The 17347-nt window shown below is 39.1% G+C and overlaps 1 long non-coding RNA gene across 1 annotated transcript in view; it reads left to right on the forward strand.

Moving 5' to 3' along the window:
- LOC141993616 (uncharacterized) overlaps positions 1-17347 on the forward strand; it is a 53047-nt gene that overhangs the window by 25816 nt on the left and 9884 nt on the right. The window contains exon 2 of the long non-coding RNA XR_012640910.1: positions 4558-4688. This is a non-coding gene — a long non-coding RNA (uncharacterized LOC141993616). The remainder of the gene's footprint in view (positions 1-4557; positions 4689-17347) is intronic.

Below are 17347 nucleotides of genomic sequence, written 5' to 3' on the forward strand. Positions count from 1 at the left end.
AGCCAAGTCCTGGGTCACTCCCCACAACCCAGACAGGGGGAGAGAAGTGGCAAAGAGCCCTGTGCCACCCAGAGGTTTTTCTATGCTGGGAAGATACTTGGATAGCCTAAAAAGCTATATGAAAGATGTGGGTTTTGTTTTAAAACCTTCTGGAATGCATATGAGTCCAGTCCTAACATGGTACCAACACATGCAACTGCTGTTGAAAGAGTGGGCCATCTATAATTTTTTTAAATTGGAGAATAAGAATAACTGGCTTTTTTCCCCCTTTCTATTTGTTCCCTAGTTATTTAGCTCCATGAGTACTATCCTTTTTTTATTTATGCCTCTGGGACATGCACAGTCCTTTGTGCAGTTAAACCTTCTGAAAATTACAAGTCCTAAATTGCAAAGAAGAGAATATCAACATCACGTGACATCTGTGAAAGAGTTATGTTATATTTTGTTTAAATTATGCTAAATTCTAAGGCATGTACAGTCTGAGTAAGGGCAAAACAGGGCCCTTGGTATTGTTTGGGCATATTTAGATGAGGTATTAACTATGAATTATACATTTTGTATTGGAGGAGAGGATAAGTTTCTGGAGCCTGAGGCCGCCTGTTGTTGCCTAGCTCTGTTTCTACTTAAACTTGTAATACACAGGAAAGTGGATACTTGCCAAGCACACAGCCAACATGGGATCTCCAGTTTCTCAGCTAACCAGGATTGATTACTGTCCTTAGGAACTGAATTTTTTTAATGTTTTAAAAATATTCTATAGTGGACCAAAAGACAGGCAGCTATGTTGAACGGTCACATATCACTGCTTCTCTCTTTTGGGACTTTGCTTTTGATTTAGCCTTGCAAAATCAAAAGCCAAGAGAAAGAGAGTCATCAATCAGCAAAAGTGGAAGTAACAGGAAGACATAACATAAAATATATTTTATCCTCTTGTGTGCATCACTGTTATATCCAATAGGGCAGTTTTCCAAAGGAAAAACAAATGAGTAATCTTGTGCTTATTTAAAAGAATAAATTTCTGTCTTTGTGAAATCATAATTATTTCTTCCATTTTTCAGAACTTTATTTTATTGTTGTTGCACCAGCACACAATCAACTTTTTATGTAATCTGGGCCAGATTCACATCTGTATTACTCCAGTTTTATATCAAAGCAACTCCCATCATCTCCTGTGTTTCCTTTGGGCTCAACTGCTACCTTTCTTCATCCTGTATATTCCCTGTCTCGTTGAGTATTCCCAGTGCTTTCAACTGAGTATTTGCTGAGTAAGGTACTATTCTGTATTCAGAAGGGTATCGAAATGTGGACCCTAGTATGAACCAACATGATGGAAAGTGATCCTGCAATATGTTAAAGGGCTGACAGATCTGTTCTCTCAGGATCCAAACCTTGCAAACAGTACTCACAAGAGTTGTCCTCACAGGTAGTGTCAATGATGCCAATAGGAATACTTGCATGAATAAAGACTATTAATGTGAGGAAGGGTTTGCATGATCTAGTCCTCGACTCACAGGTAACTCCCTCTGATATAAATGAGAGTTATGCATCTGCATTAAGGAAAAGATGTATCTCAAAAGATAAGGATCCATCCAGCAGAAGTTTTACTAAGAGAGAAATCACTAGAAAAATAAGCTATTTAAATACACAATTTTAGCTATAATTTTCTGTAACTCATGTGCCCAATTACAGAAGATTTAATTTCACTCCATAAATGGTATGTGTTTTCCTGCAGGAAACCAAAACACAGATTTTTACACAGAAAGACAGTTAGTGGAATGGGTCAGCAGGAATAATCCAGTTTATTCTAAGGACTGGAAATATTGTTTTAAAAAATCTGGAAATGGCAGGTAATTCTATCATAAGTGTTGACTACAACTGATCATTAAAAATGATGGGCTGACTCTCATAAAGAGCCTTTTAAATAGTCATGCCTATAGGCCCAACCACTAAAGTGGGCATCCTGAGTAAGTTTTGACAAATTAGTAGTTCCACTGAAGTCACTGGGATTACTCATGGGACTAACATTCTTCACGTGCATGTTTGCAGGATTGGCTGCTACAGTTTAGGGAAGGTACTATAGAAGTTGAGGATGATGAGAAAAATGCTAATGCCCATGTATTCTGAAAATATTCAGTTCTTATGTCTGACATCTTTGCAACACAAAAGACAATCAGATAAAACTGTAATACCATAATTAATTCCAAACTATTACATGGATATGTTTTGAGTTTTCCCCATTGTAAACTATACTTTCATAGAAGAACTTTCCAATTTTACATTGGACTCGCTGCAGTATGATATGGTGTGAGAGGTTACAGTATACTGAAAATTAGACAAGTGTTCAAAATTGTGTTGTATAGGTTGGTTCATGAGATGATCCTTATTGCCAAAAATGATTCTGGGCTCTTTACCCAAATATGCATTTTCAGATAATTATTAGATAATTGTACAAAGAAAATGCATTGGGCTACATGCTGTTCCTTTGCCATTTTTTTCGTGGAGGGACCAGGAAACTGAATTTCCTCCACACATTGATCTTTTCCCCTCATTCACTTCTGTTGTTGGCTTGGTCCACCAACCGCATCAAATCAATAGGGGGTTCAGCCTGCAGAGAGGTAAACAACCTAAATTTCCTGTCTTTGCTGCACAAATCACTTTCCATTATGGGGACTGTAGCTGTATTGACCAGCAGTAACTCTAAAATTGGTTTCAGATCTAAAACTATCCTGTGCCCCACACATTTTGGCCCATTGTGCTTAGCAGATAACAAACTGACTGCTGCTATAACAGGAATATGACTTGTATCATTCTGATGGCAAAGAGGACAAGAAGGTGTAGAACACATGCCAAAGTGCAGCTTCTGTATTACAATGTCTCTAAGTATTGTTACTACTTTTAAACTAGCACAGGGCAAACATTGTAGTAACATTTCCAGAAGAATTTTAAAATAAATAAAATAAAAATAAATTCAGTGTACTCACCCCCCTTTTTGTGATTGTACATTCCACATGTAATTCACTCTAGGACCGTGTGGGTCTCTGTCTTCCTCTTGTGGCTGCTGTACATGAGAGATTTATACATTTTATTACTACTTCTAGCTAATGGACTTAGCTCTCACTTCAGCAAAACAAGAGGGAGGATAGTATACTGGATAGGGCTCTGGCTTTAGGTCCTAGTTTAGCGGCAGACTTCCTGCGTGACCTGGAAAATCACTTAATTTACTCTGTTTTTTCACTTCTCCATCTGCAAAATAGGGACGATAACTTACAGGAGGTGATGAGGTTTTTTTGAGGGTTTTTTTTTTGAGGTCTCAAATAGTAGGGATGATGGGCATATAAAAGTACCAAGATATAGTTTTAATGCTGAAGGTCCCAGATTCAACCACTACTGTCAGTTCCAGGGGGATTAGTTACATTTACATAAATACTTGTGGAAAGGGGCTTTTCAACTCTCACCATTGCGTGCTCATAAACAGAGCTGAGTGAGAACCAGATTTTCTGATTCATGTGATTCAAAATGTTGTGATTTTGAATATTTTCCATTCCAAAATGAAATATAATTTAAACATTCCAAAATTTCTTGCAAAATGGAATTCTGAAAAAAAATAATCTCAGGCTGAGTGAAATGTTTTGTTTTGATTTTGAGCCTTTATCACTTTTAAACTATTTTTATATAAAAAATCATTTATTTTCAAAAAGTCATTTTGAAACAAAAATTCAACATGTCCATATTGGAAATTTTGAAGTGGGATGTTTCAAGATTATCAAAGTGCTTTACATCTTTTTTTCTAAATGATCTTTTATCAAAATGAAAACATTTGTCAGTGTGTTCATTTTAACAAAAATGTCCTTTGTTGTTGTTCGGGAAAAAAATTGACAATAATTTCTGACCAGCTGTATTCATGACTAGCATATTTACATTTGTGTTAGAAGTACTCAAGTGGTCTTGACACAGGACAAGGCAGGCCTTTATGAGAAATCCTGAATCTGCTCTGTGTTTGGCTTCCTCCCAGATCAAAGGAATTTGGGGACTTGTAGTTCGCAGGGATCACTGTGACCACAGGTTAAGAGCAAATCCTGCTAAGAAGCCAAGCCACAATCTCAGCGTGAGTAGAGCTAGCTAGAACAGCAGCTTGTTGGTAGGGGCCTGGGCAAGACCTGCTCTGGGGTTCCCTGATAAGCAGATGCTGAAAAAGAATCTTGGGGAAAAGGACCATAGAGGGAGAGATGGAAGTCAGTTAGCCTGGATAGGAGGTAATCCTGGGGGAAGGCTAAAGCAAAGTTTGAGGATGAAGCAGATGGCTGCTTTGTTGTTTAGGGCTTTGGGCCTAGAGTCTGTGGTAGATAAGGGAGCTAATGTGCTCTCCACTTTGGCTGTGTCCTTTGGGGGGATGAGTGGACACTCCTGCAACCAATGGGTACAGGGCTGTTGTGACCAACTAAAGATGAGATTACACAGACCCTAGAGAGAGGGCTGTGATCTGGGGAAGGTGAATGACTTTTTGTGGAATCCCTGAACTGAAGAGTAAAAGGAATTAGACTCTTTTTTACTCTTCAGGGGACTGAGGGAGCTTATAGTTTGGCTGAAGGGCTAAACTACTCAAGACCAGGAGAAAACTGAGATACAGGCAGATCCTGTCCTGCTAATTGGGAGAAAATGGAGGCCTGGCCACACTTACTGTCAATAAGGTAAGCAATCTTTTCATAACATACTTCAAATAAAAACCCTATGGATGTGCGAGTGTGAGGCAGACACAGAGAGGGGCGGAAAGAGAAATAAACCAACCGTTGGTGCTCCAAGTCTTTTATGTTATCCCCTTGATTATCCCGGTTTGTGTCCTGTGCATCTGCTTCCCTGCTTCGAGCCATATGTTTTGGTAGTCTGTATGCCTGTGGAAGCCGTGGTTTGTTCATTTTTATGATGTCAAAGCCCCTGAATATTTTCTGTGGAGAGGCAAGTTCACCTGTTGGTGACTACAGCATCTGCTGTACTCAGAAGGCACTTAGAGGAAAGGCTCAGCTTACCAGTGGGATTTGTACAGCTGAACGTAAAACAAGGCCAGCTATGGGTCCCTGTACTGCTACCATTACAGCCAAGGTTCTATACTGGCAGATATAACAATAGTATACTGGCCATATGTGCAGCCTTTCCCTGGGATGAAGTCTGCAGCTTGGCAGCAATAAAATCAAAGTCAAAGTATTCCAGAATTTCCCACAGAGCTCTCCCCTCACTCAACTACTACTTTCACATTAGTCCTGCCTGGCATTTCCATTATGGGGATTCCTGTCACACACACAGCCACTGGGTCAGTTGATCTTTTCTTCCTCTCTTTAAAGCAGGAAAGAAGACCTAGTATTTTCAAGCAGGAGTGGGGGAGGCATGGGCCACTTATAAATCTTTCAGAGCCTTCCTGCTTATGTAGCTTTTCTTTGTTTTGTTTTGGTATCCCATCAGGCAGTTGTTTATGGATTTCAATATGTATCACTGACCATGTCTGTGGACTGGAGGTGTTACAGAGTCATTATTAATGACCACTCTGCTGGTGTTAAGTGCAGACTGCTGAATCTGAGTGGAGCATGGATGGTAGGTAGCTAATTGATACTCCTAGAGCTAATCCAGGATGTGAAATTTCACTATGTTGCTGCCTTCTCGTTCACCAGGTGGCATGGAATTTGATTCTCCACATGAAGCTCCTGGAGAATGTTGTACGCCATGAGATCAGCTGAAGTGTTCACAAATCTTCCTGGTTGTGATAAGAATCCCACAAAGTTCTCATTGAGTGATGAGGGAGCAATTGAAACAATACACATTGCAGAATGCATATAGAAAACGGCCATCATGCACTGCCTTCCTTGTATTTTGCCACTTGTCAGAGACTACAGACCTGAATGAGAGACTATATCACCATCCACTGTTCTAGTGCATCCTGGAAATGTGCAGTGTGACATGAGGATTGCTACTGCTGAATTCAGCTCATTGTGTACAGCTCATTGTGGCTTGTCCGTGTGTCTGCAGTTAGGTGGATCCTCTCATGGTGACATGAATATGCCTTGCTCCCTTGCTGATCAGCAGAGCCCTGATAGAGCTTGTTTTGTGGGGAGCAGGAGGGGAAAGGAGGTACATGCTATCATGAAGTGGTAGCAACTATCATCCGATGAAGTGAGCTGTAGCTCACGAAAGCTCATGCTCAAATAAATTGGTTAGTCTCTAAGGTGCCACAAGTACTCCTTTTCTTTTTGCGAAAAAAAAAAAAACCCTCCGGCCACATGTAATAAGTGCCAGCATCTTTGCATCGGCAGCATTCACTAAAGAGGACTGAGGTTGTTCATGGTGGTACTTTTTGCCCATTTAACCTAAATTCAGCTGGCATAGGAAAACGCTGAGGCTCTTAGGAACAACTGAGTCCATTGCTGGTTCTGCTGCCCTGTCTCCACATCAGAAAAGGCATTTCCCTGAGTCATTGTTTAGTGATGAAAGGGGCACCCCAAGATGCTGCTGACCCTGGCTCTTCTGATAAGTGTATACATTGCTATGATTATGCTTTATATGGTTACTGAGAAATGAAATACTCAGCTCTTAGGGGTCAGTCTGCATGTAACTGTTCCCTGACATACTGCACCAATTATATGAGTTGGATCACTGCGAAAAATACTCACAGCTATAATTTGTTTTTGGTGTTTCCAATGAGATTGCCTGTGTGAAGCATTAGAAACATAAATAGGGCTTCAGGGACTTGCATCATCTCTTGTGCTTAGTCTCTTATTCGAGCTCCAATTTCTCCCCTACAACCCATCACAGAAGGTAAAGGTACTTTGTTATGGACACTGTTAAGGAAAAAGAAAAGGAGTACTTGTGGCACCTTAGAGACTAACCAATTTATTTGAGCATAAGCTTTTGTGAGCTACAGCTCACTTCATCGGGTATTAGCAATGTTCTGTAAGAGCTCCTCTTCTAGTACCTTCTCTATGACTCCATTTCATCACCTTTCTGCTTCTTCATTCCCAAATCATCATGAGTAATGAGTTCCATAGTAGCATTGTCATTTATCTTGGTATACCCCAGAAATATGTCACTCTCTGCTAAACAGTCTTCTCCAGACACCATAACAATACACTGAACTAGTCAGACTACAACTGAACAATAAGCACCATGTCTCCCTGAAGTCTGAACTCAAAGTTCTTGGCTGCTTTCTCTGTCACATTGAACAAACTTGCCTGATATTTCCTTGCAGTAGCCCATTGTCATCTGAAGTTGGCAGAAGTGGCGTGTTATGACAAAACTGTGCTGGTTCCCATGTTAGTGCTGATGCTTGTCTCATGCTAGGAGCTAAATATACGAACTGTGCAGAGCAGTTTCTTCATCCTTTGCAGTTATGACTCCTTTCTTCTATCCATTCAATGACTAGGAATGGCAGTTATTATATAGTACAATAAAGATACTAACCCAGGAGGAGGACACTTGTCCTGAGGCACAGAGACAATGAAACATACCATTCAAGCATCTGTCCACACCCTCCACTGCATGTTCAGACATAAATACCTATGATCGTGCTGACAGAAAACTCCAGGCCAGAAAATTCTATAAAGAACCTGGTATATTATGTGTGGGGTGGGAAATTCTTAATACACCAGAGCAGAGTGTTCCCAAATTCCATGTCCGGAACCCTAGCCTGAGGCCAGGACTACAAAGGCTAGAAAGAAAAAGACCGTTGGGGAATAGCTACGGTTCTATTAAACTCTTATGACCAGTCAAAATTAACCAAAACATATAGGAACAAGCCATGGAAAAATTAAATTTGTAAAATAATTCAGAGTAAATTCATAGAGTAATTTAAAATGAAGGAAATCTCTCCACTCACAAATATTCCTGATAAAGAATGTTGAGCAGATAAAAAGGCTGAATCTGCTGTGATTTATACTCTGTTCTTCAAACCTTTAACTTTTATTGTTTCCATATTTGTTTCCAGTACAGCAATGGCTCACCATTTCCTTTGTATCAAATGAGGATCTGGCCCTAAGTCTTTTTGTATTAACTTAGTATGTAAATTTTCTGGCATATTTAATGCTAAAGGTCATCTGCTTGATTTTGTTCTTTCTCTGGATTGTAGCAACCCTTGGAAGGTTGTTAATTGATTGTAATTATTTTAGTTAATCAATTTCGGGTATGAGGCACCTGTTTTACATGCAAGAGTTGTTCATTCTCAGGCAGTTTCCCACAGAAGTAAACTAGCACAGGTCAGATTTGCTTTGTTGTAGAAGATACTAGAAAGATATTTTGAACCAGCTGAATCACACTTTTTTGGAATATGTGTGACTGCAGCTATGAGAACTGTATTGTCTCCTTGCTTATGAATGAAAATGGAATTGTATTTCCTGGGTCAGGATTACAGGTGAGCAGGATACAGTTTTCCCACCCTGTGAAAGTTGTAATGCTTTCAAAGTGTCCTGTTCTGTATTGGGATGAATGTGAGACTTTTTTGAAATTTTGCCCAAAATATGAGAGATCCCTGAATCAATCAGGTCTCTCTCTCTCTCTCACACACACACACACACACACACACACACACACACACACACTGGTTTTGACCCAAGAAACCTTATCCAAGAAAAGTTAATCAAAAGTGATATGTTCCTGTGAAAAGTTTTGATTTCGACCAATCAGCATTTTCTGATGAAAGAGCACTTCATCAAAAAATTCCAGAGAAACTGTAGTCAGGATTGTTGAAGCACTTTTATGTTGTTGTTGTTGTTGTTTAAAGGAGGGTAGAGTTTAATTTGAGAAGAAAGATGCTCTGTAGTGATAGGATTACTAGGTTTTTGCACAGACAGGGAAACTCTTTGGGCTCAGGTTTGGTGAACTGAGTTCTGGTTATCCCTTGTTCATTAAAGGTGATGGGAAAAGCAGCTGCAGGATGTTTCAGTTTTAAATCTCATAGCTGCATGCATGAATTTTTTGTTGTCTCTCTTGTCTCATCTTTTTCCTCTCTCATTTTTCTCTCATTCATTATTTTCAATCCTGCCCTTGTCAAATCTTATTCCTTCATCACTTTCTCAACTCACTCTTCTTTGTGTTTTAAATCCTATCCAGGTTGATATTTATAACCCCAATTAAGGCTGTATTATTGATGCAACCACCTTCTCCTTATCAGCTATGAATGATTAAGCCCAGTCATGCCGTTACCTGATGTTTTGATGACATCAGGGACATGAAAGGAAATAGTTACAGCCTGGAATGCCTCACTTGACTTTCACATTTGAAAGAGGTTAAGGGTGTAGGGTATGTGAAACAGGAAGCGTCTTTATGCAAAAACTCTGATTTCTGCGTTTGCCAAGATTTGCTGATTTCCACAAAGGTAAATTGTCAATGTTTTTTACAGTGAGAAATACTGAAGTACAGCCATATAACAAGTGGTAAATTTTCACCCATTTGGCTTTGCAAAAAGTGTCTTTTTACAGAGGTTTTGTGATGAGCTCCCTTCGTCATCTGCACAAAAGTTTTGGGCAGGAAGGAAAGTCTGTTTCCAATCTCACCTCCCCATGGCTTAGTGCAGTGTAATTATTTTTTTCACAGATGAAATGTGGACGTATTGCTTGACCCCAGTGCCTGAGCAAATAAAATTTTAATTTTTAATTTATTAAATATATATTGGTTTATTTGCTAAGTATTTTTGAACACCCTTTAAACCCTAAAGGATTGATTTTTCTTGTAGAGGTAGTGAAAACTAGAGGTTTTTCCTGTCACCTTCATAGTCAATCTGAAACTATTATTTAATGTTTTGCATGCCCTAACAGGAAAGTAGGTCTCTTAGAAGTAGTTTCTAAATCATGAGAGGGTTTTTTAAATTTTTCTTCATAAATGTAGCTGAATATCATGTTCAGAATCTTCAAATAAACTACAACAGCAAATCCTGTCCTCCCAAAACTTGTATGTTTTTGGGTTGCATATTTGTTTTTGCATAATTCTTCTTACATGTACAGTAATTTTGAAAAATTGGCAAAAACCTAGGCTCAGATCAATTACATACCAAAATTCTGAAGGATTGGGAAACAGGAAAACCTTCTGAGAAAGAAGCATGACTTGCTCCATAAGGGTAATTAGCAGAGGACTAGATTGAAGGTAGCTAATGTAATTCTCATATTTAAGGTATCAAAGTCAAAACAAAGGAGCATCCACAACACTACATAGCAATAAAATGATCTTCACTTTTGGGTTAAATAATATAAATTCAGTAAGTGTCAAAATTACAAAGCATTTAGGACTTTGAGCATGGATTCTTTTTTAGACTGTAAGGTCTTTGGGACAAGGACCATGTCTTTTTATATTTCTTGTAAAGTTCCTAGAATAATGGGATCTCAGTCGAAAGAAGTGACAGGCATTCTGGCCTCTTCAAAATCTGAAAACCCAGTGAAAACCCAGTCTCTTAGAAAACCCAGTGAAAGCTCAGAGTATTTTGGGAAGAATCTCCAAGTATGGTGAGCAATTATTATTAATCCCATTTTACAGATGGGGGAACCGAGGCAGCATGGAAATTTTGAAAGGACTTGTGCAAAGACACACAACAGAACCAGGATTAGAACTTCTCTGGACTCCCAACCCTGTGCTCATTCCTCCAAATAACCTCCCAAAAGTACGCCTCTGACTATAGTGTGTGTTCAATCACATATACTAATTATGGACAAGATGTCCGCAGCCGTATATAGAAGGAGTCTCTCACCCTTGCAGCACTGCTGATGGTAGATTCACCAAAACAGATAGGGAGGGGGTAGTCGCCGCACCTCTTTCAGGGTGACATAGTAATGGGGCTCCATCCAGTTCCGTAAGGCACTGTGCCAGTGGCATGGTGCAGCTCAGCATTGGCTCCAATTCTGACCTGTGCCTTAAGGGCACAGAAAAATATTTTATTATTTGTATTTCAGTAGCATTTAGGGCCCAGATTAGAGACTGAGGTCCCATCATGCTAGGTTCGGTACAAACATAAATAAAACAGTCTCATCTTGAAGAGCTGGCTATCTAAACAGACAAGACAGATGGGTCTGACGTTAAAAAAGGATATAACATAGATACAGAGATCAGGATGATGAGTGGAAAATCTCTTGTTAAACCCAATGATTTCTTCTAGTTTCTTTAGAATTTGGGCTAAATCCTACTCACCTGACTCTTGATACTAAGCCTTCTGACAATCTGGGACTGTTTGTGTAAGCACAAGGCTCACAGTTTAGTCCTTTATGTTGTGCAGAAAAATCTGTTATATTTCTGTGCACTGACTTCCAGAAACAAACAGGAGTTATGGTAAATTACAGTATATTACTTCCAAACAGTGTGCCTCACAAAATCACAGGTGCCTGATTCATTTTATGTACCTTTCTATTGGGAAGACAGGCAGGAAATTCAAGTACAATATAATTGTCAGTATAATAAATGCCACTGCAAAACACAGTTGAGCAGTAGAGGACACTGAGTGTTATTATGGCCTATTGTTGCTATGAATAGAACCTCCCAGACACCAATTAACATCTCATTGCTATGATTACTTGCTACAGTATCTGTTCCACTAATCAAACTTGCCCCTTTTTAGTCCATATTTTGATTTCAAAAAGTTATACTAAGAACAGATTACATTTATCTCAAATGCAAATAAATGTGATGCTTAAGAAGCTAATTAAGTTTATAACCACTGAGAATAACATTAGACAGAAAATTAAATTTCTTGGTTTGGAGGAAAACCTTTTAGGAAACATTTGTTGAATAAACATAAAAGAAATTCTCCTAATGTACTGTAATGCAAATAGTGTTCTGTTTATATTTTTCCATATGCCAATCATATGTAATTCTTATAATTTATCTTCCATTGAACACCCCTCTTTATAATGTAGCAAAGCTTTGAGAAAAATATTTACTCTCGAGCATATTGTATAAATGAAGAAGGAGATCTGACTGGGGAGCAATAAATATATCTAACCAAACTTCGTAAGAACACAGTTTCAGCTGTGTAAAAATGATAACACCATTAAAAACATATCAGATAAATGCTGCAGCCAAAGGAGCTGAAAAATCAAGAAAGGCATCTCAAAGATTCCTTATACCAAACTTTTAGTGCTCATGAAATGTGCCAGACTGAAAGCCCTGGAGAGTGAAGTTTTCTGTTTTCGCATGATGTAGGCAACAATTATGCAAGATTCCTTAATATGGGCTTGATCCGACAAAGTGCTGGGAGTGCTGCCCCCAGTCCAGCTAAGCACTTAGCCATATGGACCCAGATTTTTGCTGTGCTTAGTGTTGCAACGCCTAACTGATTTAGGAGCCTAAATCTTATTTTAAAAAGTGATCTAGGTACCTTAAATGTGATTTAGGCTCCTAAATCAGTTAGGCGTTGCAACACTGAGACTGCCAGCAAGGGTGTCTGTTATAGAATCATCGAATCACAGGACTGGAAGGGACCTTCAGAGGTCTTCTAGTCCAATCCACTGCAGTCAAGGTTTGACTATGTGTTATCTAGACCATCCCTGACTGGTGTTTGTCTAAACTGCTCTTAAAAATCTCCAATGATGAAGATTCCACAACCTCCTTAGGTAATTTATTCCAGTGTTTAATTATTCTGAAGTTTTTCCTAATGTTCAACCTAAACCACCATTGCTGCAAGTTAAGCCCATTACTTCTTGTCCTATTCTCAAAAATTAAGGAGAACAATTTTTCTCCCTCCTCCTTGTAACATTTTTATGTACTTGAAAACTGCTATCATGTCCCCCTCTCAATTTTCTCTTTTCCAGACCAAACAAACCCATTTTTTTCAATCTTCCCTGCTAGGTCATGTTTTCTAGACTTTTAATCATTTTTGTTGCTCTCCTCTGGACTTTCTCCAATTTGTCCACATCTTTCCTGAAATGTGGAACCCAGAACAGGACACAATACTCCAGCTGATGCCTAATCAGCACAGAGTAGAGTGGAAGAATTACTTCTTGTGTCTTGCTTACAACATGCCTGCCAATACATTTTAGAATGATGTTTGCTTTTTTTTAAACAGTGCTACATTCGGCAAAGAGTCCTGTGGCACCTTATAGACTAACAGACGTATTGGAGCATAAGATCCAGATCCAGACCAACCCGGCTACCCCTCTGATAAGTGCTACACTCCTGACTCATATATAGCTTGTGATGCACTATGACCCCCAGATCCCTTTCCATAGTACTCCTTCCTAGGCAGTCATTTCCAATTTTGTATGTGTGTAACAAATTGCTCCTTCCAAAGTACAAAGTATTTTGCATTTGTCCATATTGAATTTCATCCTATTTACTTCAGGCCATTTCATCCGATTTACTTCAGGCCACTTCAGTTTGTCCAGATCATATTGAATTTTAATCCTATCCTCCAAAGTACCTACAAGCCCTCCCGGTTTGGTATCCTCCGCAAAATTTATAAGTGTAGTCTCTATGCCATTATCTAAATCATTGATGAAGATATTGAACTGAACCAGACCCAAAACTGATCTGTGTGGGACCCCACTTAATATGCCTTTCCAGCTTGACTGTGTATCACTGGTAACTACTCTCTGAGAAAGGTTTTCCAACCAGTTATGCACCCCCCTTATAGTAACTCCATCTGGGTTGTATTTCCCTAGTTTATGAGAAGGTCATGCGAGACAGTATCAAATGGGTAACAACGTTAAAGCACTGCAGCAGCGCTTTAATGTCATTGTCCCTTTTGCCTCCGCCCCGGGCCACCAACAGGGGGGGCAAAAGGGGCAGCTGCCCCAGGGCCAGTGATTTAAAAGGGCCCGGGGCTCCCAGCCGCCACTACCGTAGCAGCAGCTGGAGCCCCGGGCCCTTTTAAATCGCCGCTGGAGCCCCGGGCAGCACGGATGGGCTGGCTGGGAGAGGCTGACCCCCCCCCAGCCCCACACTTTCTGTCTGAGGCCCCACCCTTCCAGGGGCCAGAGTTGGCCCCCATACCAGTAAGAAATTAATATTACTTTCACCCCTGTTGGATGGTAATAGTTTTCATTTACTACTGACACTAGGACTGAATTCAAAATGGAGAATGAGATGGGAAAGTGTCTGAAATACCATTACCAATCCCCTGAGCCATCTAGTGCCTCAGCAAACACATTTTGATGGAATTTGTTGTGTTGTGATGGTGTCATCTCTGAGGCCTTGATTTTTTTTTTCATATTTATCACATGCTTTTGTCTTGCTGATATGCAGAAAGCATCCCTTTAACTGCAACAGTTTCAATTATTATGAGCAGAGTATTTTGAATTTTGAGATGTGTCCCTGATGATGCACCATATTTTTTTTATGCCTTGGATAAGGAAGGGTGGTGTTGGACTTGAAGCTTGGATTTAGAAATAATTTTTTATACAGCAGCTGACAGGTTTGCTGGATTAGTGTTTACAGTACTTATTGACATCCCATGATACCTTTCCATAGCTGAACAGAGTATAGATTGACTCTGGAGTATTAGCACTTGATGAAGGTAATCTGTTTTCTTGGCTGAAGCTCACAAACAAAGCAGTTAAATCCCCATTACAAATGGCTAAACAGGGACCCATTAAACTTCTTATAGGCCTGTCTCATTTCTATAGCCCCTGAAACATTTATAAAGGGCAATGTTAAAAATTTACAGAACGTTGACATAAATTCCTTAAGCAGAGCATAATGTGTGTGTATATATAGATATATCTACAGTATTAAAAATCTGCACTCTTTCTTTAAAGGGCAAATTAAAAATAGCATCGGAATAAAAATAACTTTTTCAGCAGTTTGACCTACAATAACTGCTTTGGTTTTGCACATTTTATTTTTAAAGTATCCTAGCAAAAGAAATTTGACAGCTGGAAAATAGTAATTTACACTGTAACTATCAAAGGTAATATTGATGGCAGTTATTCATAATAAAGCTGTCTTTGTTAATGTCTGTTTCAATTATTAGTTCTTCAACTACCCTGTCTGTAAAGGAAATCAATTTGTGATTAATATGGTAATAGTGGATATATCATGTTAATGAGCAATCCTGTATTAAGAAATATGATTCTCCTGGCATCAAACCATAGAAGCCACAATCATATATATGTATATATATATTTTAAGAATCAATCACCATAGGCCTAAAACAATTTTGCAAAACTGTGGTTTTTCCCTCTGTTATAGTGAAATGTATCCTCTAATAGAAACTATATTTTTCACCATTTTGTTGAAAGTTTTGCTATGATAAATACAGGTATTTTGTAAACTTCAGAGTGAAAATATATAGCACTGTACTAGAGTAGCATAACTTCATGTCTGCCAGGATTTCTTTAAAAATTACCTCTTTTATCAGATGGCTCTATGGGTTGGCTATATACACTGCAAGCAATACCATCTATGATTGCTTGGTTCAGGCCAGTACTTTGGTGATATTTAGCAACACAAGCTGTGCTTAATCTGAGAACTACAGCCTCAGGGAGAATTACAGAAACTATTTGCATTTGGTATCCTCATTATAGAGTCCACTTTATATTCACTACAGCTAAGTCTTGTCTCTCCTCTACCAAGAGTGTTCTCTTCCTGGCTCTCTCACTAACCTGCTGTTGGACCTGCAGCAAATTATTTAATCCTCCGTTGCCTCAGTTACCTCTATTGTAAAGCAATTTTAAATAAATAGATGAGAAGGGCTATATACCTGATAAAGCACAGCCAAGAAGAAGACCTAAATTTGAATCCCAGATTGTGGTCCATGGAGTTGTACCAGTGCAATCGAAAGTCTTCTCTTGCCAGTCAGTGAGAGCTCAGCTCAACTCTTGCACTGACAAATAGAAAGCTATTGGAGCTTTCTTATTTTCTACTTTGCCTCAGTAAGGCCCTGACCCAACTTCCCTGAAATCAATGGGAGCCTTTCCATTGGCTTCAATTGAATTTAATCTGGCCTCCCAAAGAATGTCAACAAGGAGACGATAATTAGAGCGAGAGAAACAGCAATACCTTTATTACGCCACAGATGGTTTGATGGCTCATGGACACTCATAATTTTCCCCTTCCTAAGAGGGCCCTAAATACAATGCCTAACTCAAGTTGCCCTTGCCAGCAATGGCTGTATCCCAGGAGAGTCGCTTCAGTGACTGGGGACAGTGGTATTTGTGTATAGTAGGGAGACCTAGCATTGTAGGAGTTGACCAAGAATAGGAAAGCTATATTGTCTGGTTGGTTCAGTTTTATGCAAGTCTTCCTTCCAAGAACTTACTCTCCTGCTCAGGAATTTTTAAAATAAATAAGAGAGACGAGTAATCGCTTTTATTGAACCAACTTCTGTAGGTGAAAGAGACAATACAAGATATTACCTCACCTACCTTGTCTAGCACTCTGAGACCAACATGGCTCCAACACTCTGCAAACGTTAAATATATAAATAAATAAAACAAATGAGTTATTCTGTCTTTATGAACGTGGGAGTGTAGCGATTAATCAGACCATACTGTTTATACATTTTCTAGTTCCTGGGCATCTTGATAATTTCCAGATGCTGACGTGTAAGAAAAGGCCTCAGATGTGAAGAATGGTTTGATAGAGTGTAATTCATATTCTACAATTGCCTCAAAATATCCAGGGAATTTGAATCACAATTATTTTTAGGTATTGCTTTTCTTCCGAACCAGTCATTGATGCCACAAAGAGTAATAATAAAGATAGCATTTTTTTATCTTACATGGATCCTGAAAATATATGCTAAGCCATCTACCTACACCATCTGCTGAGGAAGGGTCAAAGCCGCCAGCTGTACAAACTAGGAATAAGCATTGTAAAGCTGATATTTTATATGGACTGAAGCTGGTGTTTAAAGTGGTTTTAAGCAGATCTTTCATATAGATCATGGATGCAGCTGACACTTGTTAGCATATTCCTTCCTGTGCATTCTTTGTAGAAAAATAACAAACCTATTTCCCAGCTACATTAAGCTAGGGCAAAAAAGTAATCTCTTGCTTGATCTCTAACAAGTAGAGAGGGTTGCCTTATTTACCTCACATTAGATATGGGACCCACTGGTCAAACAGTCAATTAAATGTCATCATAGGAGGGTAGGCAATCTTCTAGTCTGACAATTTCTGCCCTGCCCAGCTCCAAAATGTGTATTGGACATAAATATTCAATCCTGTATATTTTCAAAGGGACATCACTGTGATCATTTTACTGTCAAGAATTACAGCACCAATTTGAAGCATGACTGACACCAGCTTCATAACTTGGCAAACAAAAGTAGGTAAACTGAAGAGGTGCTGTGAAAAGAAACAAATTCAATGGGGCAAATTTAATGGGGCAAATTTTGAAATAAAAGTGCGATCTCTGGCTTTTTAGAAATTTTCAGACCAATATCCTTAAG

This window comes from Natator depressus, chromosome 9 (assembly GCF_965152275.1).
Source record: "Natator depressus isolate rNatDep1 chromosome 9, rNatDep2.hap1, whole genome shotgun sequence".
Classification (NCBI taxonomy): domain Eukaryota; kingdom Metazoa; phylum Chordata; order Testudines; family Cheloniidae; genus Natator; species Natator depressus.